Genomic DNA, 8057 nt, shown 5'->3' with positions numbered 1-8057 from the left:
AGAGAGAGATTTCAATCCTAAACTACGGCAATCTTGAACTGGCTTCGTTTTGTTTGTCGATCTTCGATTCCTAAAAGTTAGAAATAACAAGCAGTCCAAGAGAATCAGTAGTGTTTGTCAATCATCAAAACATAAGTCATGAAAATAGATTTGCAACAAAAAAAAGATGGCTGGTTAAAAAAAATGGTTCAACACTAGGACTTCCCAGGAGGTCACCAATCTCAGTACTACTCTCGCCCAAGCAGGCTTAACTGCGGACATCTGATAGGATATGGTGCACTAGTGCTGGTATGGTCACACCCGTAGTAATATGCTCTCAAATTATTCTTAAGCTGACACCGTGGAGAGATGATTTTGATGCATCTTCATTCCGATAGACCATAGGGGATCAAATTGCATTGTTTGGCTACGCATGTCTAGCCGATGGGTCTATGATGCATTGACGCTCTGTCCGGCTCGGAATAAGCATTCCGAAATGGGGTCATAATACCGAATTAGAATCTTGGGCGGAAAGTTATTGATGTTCCCCCACAGTCGCCACATAGGACCCGCCGGATGCCTTCACGGGTCCCACAATGCTGGTTTTATCTCTCGATGTGCGACAAACCAACACGGCCAAGGGTTCGTAGGCCGTGGCGAAGAGCTAGAAAAAAAAAGATATGACTGGTTAAAAAAAAAGGGTGCAACACGAGAACTTTTTAGGAGGTCACCCATCCCAGTACTACTCTCGCCCAAGCACGCTTAACTGCGGAGTTCTTATGGGATACGGAGCACTAGTGCTGGTATGGTTGCACCGGTAGTGATATGGCCTCAAATTATACTTAAGCTGACATCATGGAGAGATGATTTTGTCGCATCATCATTCCGACAGACCGTAGGGGATCAAAAAAACTTTTTTAGGCTGCGCATGGCCGACCGATGGGCTTATGGCGCATCGGTGCTCCGTCCGGCTCGGAATAAGCTTTCAGGAATTGGGTCATAATGCCGAATCAGAATCCTGGGCGAAAAGTTAATTATGTTCCTGCGTGGTCGCAACATAGGACCCGCCGGATGCCTTCATGGGTCCCATGATGCTGGTTTCACCGCTTGATGCGTGGCGAGCCAACACCGCTAAGGGTTCGTAGGCCGTGGCGAAGAGCAGAAAAAAAAAAAGAGATGGCTGGTTAAAAAAAAGGGTGCAACACGAGGACTTCCCAAGAGGTCACCCATCCCAGTACTACTATCGCCCAAGCACTCATAACTATAGAGTTCTTATGGGATCCGGTGCACTAGTGCTGGTATGGTTGCACTCATAGTAATATGGTCTCAAATTATTCTTAAGCTGATACGGTGGAGAGATGATTTTGACGCACCTTCATTCCGACAGGCTGTAGGGGATCAAAAATGCATTTTTTGGTTGCGCATGGCCGGCCGATGGGCCTACGACGCATTGGAGCTCCGTTTGGCTCGGAATAAGCTTTCTAAAATGGGGTCATAATGCCGAATTAGAATCCTGGGCGGAATGTTATTGATATTCCTGCGCGGTCACCACATAGGACACGCCGGATGCCTTCATGAGTACCACAATGCGGGTTTCATCGCTCGAAGCGCGGTGAGCCAACACCGCCAAGGGTTCGTAGGCCGTGGGGAAGAGCTTGAAACAAAAAAGAGATGGCTTGTTAAAAAAAAGGGTGCAACACAAGGACTTCCCAGGAGGTCACCCATCCCAGTACTACTCTCGCCCAAGCACGCCTAACTGCGGAGTTCTGATGAGATCCAGTGCACTAGTGCTGGTATGGTTGCACCCATAGTAATATGGTCTCAAATTATTCTTAAACTGACACCGTGGAGAGATGATTTTGAAGCATCTTCATTCTGACAGGCCGTATGAGATCAAAAATGCATTTTTTTGCTGCGCATGGTCGGCCAAGGGGCCTACGGTGCATCGGTGCTCCGTCCGACTCAGAATAAGCTTTCCGGAATGGGGTCGTAATGCTGAATCAGAATCCTGGGTTGAATGTTATTGATGTTCCCACGCGGTCGCCACATAAGACGCACCTGATGCCTTCACGGGTCCCACGATGGGGGTTTCATCGCTCGATGCATGGCGAGCCATCACCGCCAAGGGTTCGTAGGCCGTGGCGAAGAGCTAGAAAAAAAAAAAAAGAGATGGCTGGTTAAAAAAAAGGTACAACACGATGACTTCCAAGGAGGTCACCCATCCTAGTACAACTCTCGCCCAAGCACGCTTGACTGCAGAGATCTGATGGGATCCGGTGCACTAGTGCAGGTATGGTCACACCCGTAGTAATATGATCTCAAATTATTCTTAAGCTGACGCCGTGAAGAGATGATTTTTATTCATCTTCATTCCGACAGACCGTAGGGGATCAAAAATGATTTTTTGGCTGCGCATGGCCGGCCGATGGGCCCATGGCGCATCGGCGGTCCTTCCGGCTTGGATTAAGCTTTCCAAAATGGGGTCATAATGCTGAATTAGAATCCTGGGCGGAACGTTATTGATATTCCAGCGCGGTCGCCACATAGGACCTGCCGGATGCCTTCACGGGTCCCACAATGCGGGTTTCATCGCTTGATGCACGGCGAGCCAACACAGCCAAGGGTTTGTAGGCCATGGTGAAGAGCTAGAAAAAAAGGAGATAGCTGCTTAAAAAAAGGTGCAACACGAGGACTTCCCAAGAGGTCACCCATCCTAGTACTACCTCGCCCAAGCACGCCTAACTGTGGAGTTCTGATGGGATCTGATGCACTAGTGCTGGTATGGTCGCACCCATAGTAATATGGTCTCAAATTATTCTTAAGCTGATGCCGTGGAGAGATGATTTTGACGCATCTTCATTCCGATAGACTGCAGGGTATGAAAAATGCATTTTTTGGCTGCGCATGGCCGGCCGATGGGCCTATGGTGCATCGGCGCTCCGTCCGGATCGAAATAAGCTTTCCGGAATGGAGTCATAATGTCGAATCGAAACCCTGGGCGGAAAGTTATTGATGTTCCTACATGGTCTCCACATAGGACCCGCCGGATGCCTTCACGGGTCCCACGATGCTGGTTTCATCGCTCCATGCGCGGCTAGCCGACACCGCCAGGGGTTTGTAGGCCGTGGCAAAGAGCTAGAAAAAAAAGGGATGGCTGGTTAAAAAAAGGGTGCAACATGAGGACTTCCCAGGAGGTCACCCATCCCAGTACTACTCTCACCCAAGCACGCTTAACTGCTGAGCTATGATGGGATCCAATGCACTAGTGTTGGTATGGTCGTACCCATTGTAATATGGTCTCAAATTATTCATATGTTGTCTTAGTGGAGAGAAGATTTAGATGCATCTTCATTCTGACAGACCATAGGGGATCAAAAATGCATTTTTTTACTGCGCCTGACCAGTCAATGGGCCTATGGAAAATCAGCACTCTATCTAGCTGAGAAAAAGCTTTCTAAAATGGGGTCAAAATGCCGAATCAGACTTATGGGCGAAAAGTTATTGATGTTCCCGCACGGTCGCCAGATAGGGCCGGCTGGATGCCTTTAAGGATCACACGAAGCAGGTTTCATCGCTCGATGCATGGTGAGCCAACACCGCCAATGGTTCGTAGGTTGTGGCCAAGAGCTAGAAAAAAAAAGAGATATGGTCGAACCCGTAGTAATATGGTCTCAAATGTTTCTTAAGTAGACATTGTTGGAGAGATGTTTTTTACACATCTTTATTCCGACAGACTGTAGGGGATAAAAAATGCATTTTTTTGTTGCGTAAGCTTGGTAGATGGGCTGTTGCCACATAGACACTCCATCCAGCTCAGAAAAAGATTTCCAGAATGGGGTCATAATACAAAATCGGACTTTTGGCCGGAAAGTTATTGATGTTTCCGCGCGGTCACCTCCTACGACCCCCCGGATGCCTTCACAGGTCTCACGATGTGGGTTTCATCACTCGATGTATGGTGGGCCAACAACGCTGGTATGATCGCACCCATAGCAATATGGTCTCAAATTATTCTTAAGTTGATGCCGTATAGAAAAGATTTTGACGCATTTTCATTTCGACAGATCGTAGGGGATCAAAAATGCATTTTTTGGCTACACATGATCGGCCGATGGGCCTATAGCAAATTAGCGCTCCATCCGGCTTGGAAAAAGCTTCCCAGAATAGGGTCTTAATGCCGAATCAAACTCCTGGGTGGAAAGTTATTGATATTCATACGCAGTCGCCACATAGGACCCACAAGATCTTTTCACGGGTCCCACAATGCGGGTTTCATCGCTGGATGCTCAGCGAACCAACACCGCCAGTGATTCGTATGCCGTGGCGAAGAGCTAGAAAAAAAAGAGATGGTTGGTTAAAAAAATGGGTGCAACATGAAGACTTCTCAGGAGGTCACCTATCCTTGTACTACTCTCGTCCAAGCAAGCTTAACTACGGAGTTCTGATGGGATTCGATGCACTAGTGCTGGTATGGTCGCACCCTTAGTAATATGGTTTCAAATTTTAATTTAAGTAGATGCCGATGGAGAGATGATTTTTATGCATCTTCATTCTGACAGACCGTAAAGAATAAAAAATGTATTTTTTGGCTGCACAAGCCCTACCGATGGGCTGTTGGCACATCGGCGCTCCATCTGGCTCGAAAAAGGCTTTCCGGAATGGGGTCATAATGCAGAATCAAACTCTTGGGCGGAAAGTTATTGATGTTCCCGCACAGTCGCCTCATAGAAAGGTTTAAAACTATCAATCTCAAACTCTCTATCATTATCACTATGAATGGTTAAACTTTCACACATAAATTTTCTTTGTATTAAGGTGGAGAAGGTTCTGTATTCCTTAAATGATTCACTCTTCTATGCTAGGAATCTTACCCAAGTGAATCTAGAATAATCATTTACTATTACAATTCCATATGTCTTCCCTCCTAGGTTGGTTGTACTAACTGGTCCAAAAAAGTCCATGTGAAGAATCTTTAGTGTCCTAGAGGTGTTTGTGTCCTTAATTGAATGAAATGAAGACTTAACTTATTTTCCTAATTGGTTGACATCACATAGGTGGTCCTTAGTGAAGTCTAACTTAGGGATGCCTCTAACTAGATCTTTTTATTAATGTTTCTAAAAGTTTTCACGCTTGCATGACATAGTCTCTTATGCCATAGTTAGGAATCATCAATAATTATTTTCAAACATAGGGAATTAGAATATTTAATGCAGTTCAAATCAAACATGAAAATATTATTTATTCTTTTTTTTTTCTAAAATCAATTTTCCATCTAGGCTAATCATGCATTTTTTCAAAAAGAAACTTTATGTCAAAACCCTTGTCACATAATTCCCTAATAATAAGTAGATTATTCTTAAAGCAGTCAACTAATAAAATATTTTTAATAATAAACTTGTTAGAATTGTTAATTATACCTTTTTTTTTAAGAAAAAAACAATGATTGCATTAAGAACTAAAGAAGCTATTACAGACTAAAACCATAATCTAATTCCTCCTTTAACACTTGCATAAAAGAAGGAAGAATCTTATTTGAAGAAAAATCAAACCAAGTAAAATTGCTAAAAATAATATAGTTACCACATAAGTTTGATAACTTATTACAATCTCTATTTACCCAATTAAAAATAACAAATTTGAGCTCTTTTAAGAATGTAAGATCTTCCTTCAAATTACTTCCCAATTGTTGAAGAGATTTGATAATATTGTAGTTGTCTCCTTCAATAATCAACCCTTTATACTCTTCCATAAAATCTTTTTTTATATATCATAAAATTTGGACGGCCAAAAGCTCAAGTTATGAAATGTCCCAATGAATACAAGAATGTCCATAAGCAAGAATTAATCTTCATTTGCAATCTCGAATTACTCCTCTAACTCCTGCTTTGTATAATTTTAGCAAAGATGCATCCACATTTAATTTTATCCAAATGGGAGGAGGGTACCAACGATCCAACAATCTATACGACTGATTGGATTGCTTTACCACACTTAAAAGCTATCGATGCAAAACTTACAGAATTTAGCCCAATGAACATAGCGCTATCAACCTTCCCTCCATGAACAAATTTTTTCCTAGCCCGCCAATTTAGATATATAGAATTGCAATACACATTGATAATGAACTTGTGTTTGTTAGCATTTATATCCAACCAGTCAAAGATTTCATAAAATGATTGAAAAATAGGAATGTCAAATCCATAAGTGTTAAGATGACTTAATACCTCCCGTAATTTTTCACATTTGACTGAAATATGATCCCAATCCTCTCTATTATTGCATCCTCTCAGGCAAACAAAATCATCCTGCAATCTTCTTTGATATAGAAAATTAAATGTAGGGATCGCATTGAGAAAGAATCTCCACCAAAACACTTCCACTCGAAGGATCAGTTTGAATTTTTTCATCATCTCCCATTGATCACCTAAGTAATCATTCATCACCGAAGCTTTATAAGTAGCAACAGTAATAGAAACACCTGGTTTGAATTGAGTGAGCTCCATTACATCTTCCTCCTTATCCACAAGAATTGCAATCTTATAGATAATGCAAACTAGCTTCTTCCCAAATAAATTATTTAGTTCCTCTACATTCCATCTTCCTTCAATAATTAGCTTTTCCACCTTCAATTCATTATGTTCAGGATTTTCATGAATTTTGGCCATCTGTTTAGACATTTGTCCAAAACCCAAATGTCATTGTAAACATCAATAGATTTACCTGCTCCAACCTTCCATCTGATTATTTGATTAATGGACTTCAAACCACTAGCAATGATTTTAGAAGAAGAGCTGCCTTTACTACCAGTGAAGACTCCATTTTGAATACCATAATTTTCTCCCAGCATTTTGAATAAAAATGAATCTTTATCTTGTGAAATTTTCCATGCTAACTTGGCTCTTAAAGGACCAACCATATACAAGCTTGAACGAAGACCTCTTCCTCCACAACTTATAGGTTTGCATAGATTACTTCACTTTACATAATGTATGCAAAATTTGCCATCATTTTTGTTCCAAATGAAGTTCATATAGATTTTATCCAACTCCTTCAACACACTTTTTAGAACAAGAACTAGTGTACAATAAAAAATTGGGATTGACATGAATATAGTCTTTATGAGATTGAATTTCCCTACTACAGAAATAAGTTTAGTTCCCAAAATGTGAACTAATCTCAAAGCTTTCTCAATAATAAAATGAAAGTCTTCCGCCACCATCCTTCTCAATGCCACCTTAATACCAAGATAATTAAACTGTTTAACTACCTTGACGCCCATAACCTTCTCAATTGATTTTTTCTTCTTTCTCCTCACATATTTCCCAAAAAGAATGGTCGACTTAGAAGCATTGATTTTTTTACCAGTCCAATCACAAAAATCAGATAATTTTTTTTTTAATTTCCTTTACATCTTTCCTTTTAGCTTCAAAGAAAATAAAGATGTCATCTGTAAAAAGAAGATGTGAAATCCTTTGCCCATTTGGGGTTAACCAAATCCCTAAAGACAAATCATTTTTGTTTAAGAACATTTGAAAGTAATTGAGAACAAAGAATGACTAGTTAAGGTGATAGTGGACAACCTTGTCTAAATCCATTCTTTGCATTAATCCATCTAGAAAGCCTTCCATTAATCATCAGAGAAAATCTTGGATCAATAACACACTCCATCATCCAACTGGCAAACAATTGGGGAAATCAAAACATCTCCAAAACTTTCCTTAAAGTATTCTAGCACATGCTATCATATGCTTGCTCCATGTCAATTTTAAAAGAGACCATACCTTTGGAAGCTTTTGAAAACCTAAATTTAAGATAAATTTCATGTGCAACAAGAATATTATCTTCAAGTGATCTACCATTGATAAAGGCAGCTTGTTCAATTGAGATCAATTTGTGAATAGCAGGTTTCATTCTATTCAGAAGAATCTTGGCTATTAATTTGTAAATAGTCCTACAAAGACTAATCGGTATGTACTGATTTTGAGTAGTTGGATTTTCTACTTTAGGAATCAGCACGATCAGTGTTTCTTTCCATTCATGATTCATCACTCCTGATTTGAAAAAAAAATTGGTAGCAT

The 8057-nt window shown here is 40.9% G+C and overlaps 5 non-coding genes and 3 pseudogenes across 5 annotated transcripts; all 8 read right to left on the bottom strand.

Moving 5' to 3' along the window:
- Positions 1-183: 183 nt before the first annotated feature.
- Positions 184-302, bottom strand: LOC114581351 (annotated as a pseudogene).
- A 375-nt stretch (positions 303-677) lies between these two features.
- Positions 678-796, bottom strand: LOC114581335. Its single transcript, XR_003703264.1, has one exon. It is a non-coding gene; the product is annotated as a 5S ribosomal RNA (ribosomal RNA).
- Positions 797-1172: 376 nt separating this feature from the next.
- LOC114581337 lies at positions 1173-1291 on the bottom strand. Its single transcript, XR_003703266.1, has one exon. It is a non-coding gene; the product is annotated as a 5S ribosomal RNA (ribosomal RNA).
- A 376-nt stretch (positions 1292-1667) lies between these two features.
- Positions 1668-1786, bottom strand: LOC114581352. The gene has a single exon (XR_003703272.1). It is a non-coding gene; the product is annotated as a 5S ribosomal RNA (ribosomal RNA).
- A 378-nt stretch (positions 1787-2164) lies between these two features.
- LOC114581339 lies at positions 2165-2283 on the bottom strand. Its single transcript, XR_003703268.1, has one exon. It is a non-coding gene; the product is annotated as a 5S ribosomal RNA (ribosomal RNA).
- A 371-nt stretch (positions 2284-2654) lies between these two features.
- Positions 2655-2772, bottom strand: LOC114581336. The gene has a single exon (XR_003703265.1). It is a non-coding gene; the product is annotated as a 5S ribosomal RNA (ribosomal RNA).
- A 373-nt stretch (positions 2773-3145) lies between these two features.
- On the bottom strand, positions 3146-3264 carry LOC114581346 (annotated as a pseudogene).
- Positions 3265-4342: 1078 nt separating this feature from the next.
- Positions 4343-4461, bottom strand: LOC114581343 (annotated as a pseudogene).
- Positions 4462-8057: the final 3596 nt, after the last annotated feature.

Source organism: Dendrobium catenatum, unplaced genomic scaffold (assembly GCF_001605985.2).
Source record: "Dendrobium catenatum unplaced genomic scaffold, ASM160598v2 fragScaff_scaffold_1671, whole genome shotgun sequence".
Classification (NCBI taxonomy): Eukaryota; Viridiplantae; Streptophyta; class Magnoliopsida; order Asparagales; family Orchidaceae; genus Dendrobium; species Dendrobium catenatum.
This window is presented reverse-complemented; position numbering and strand designations above follow the sequence as displayed.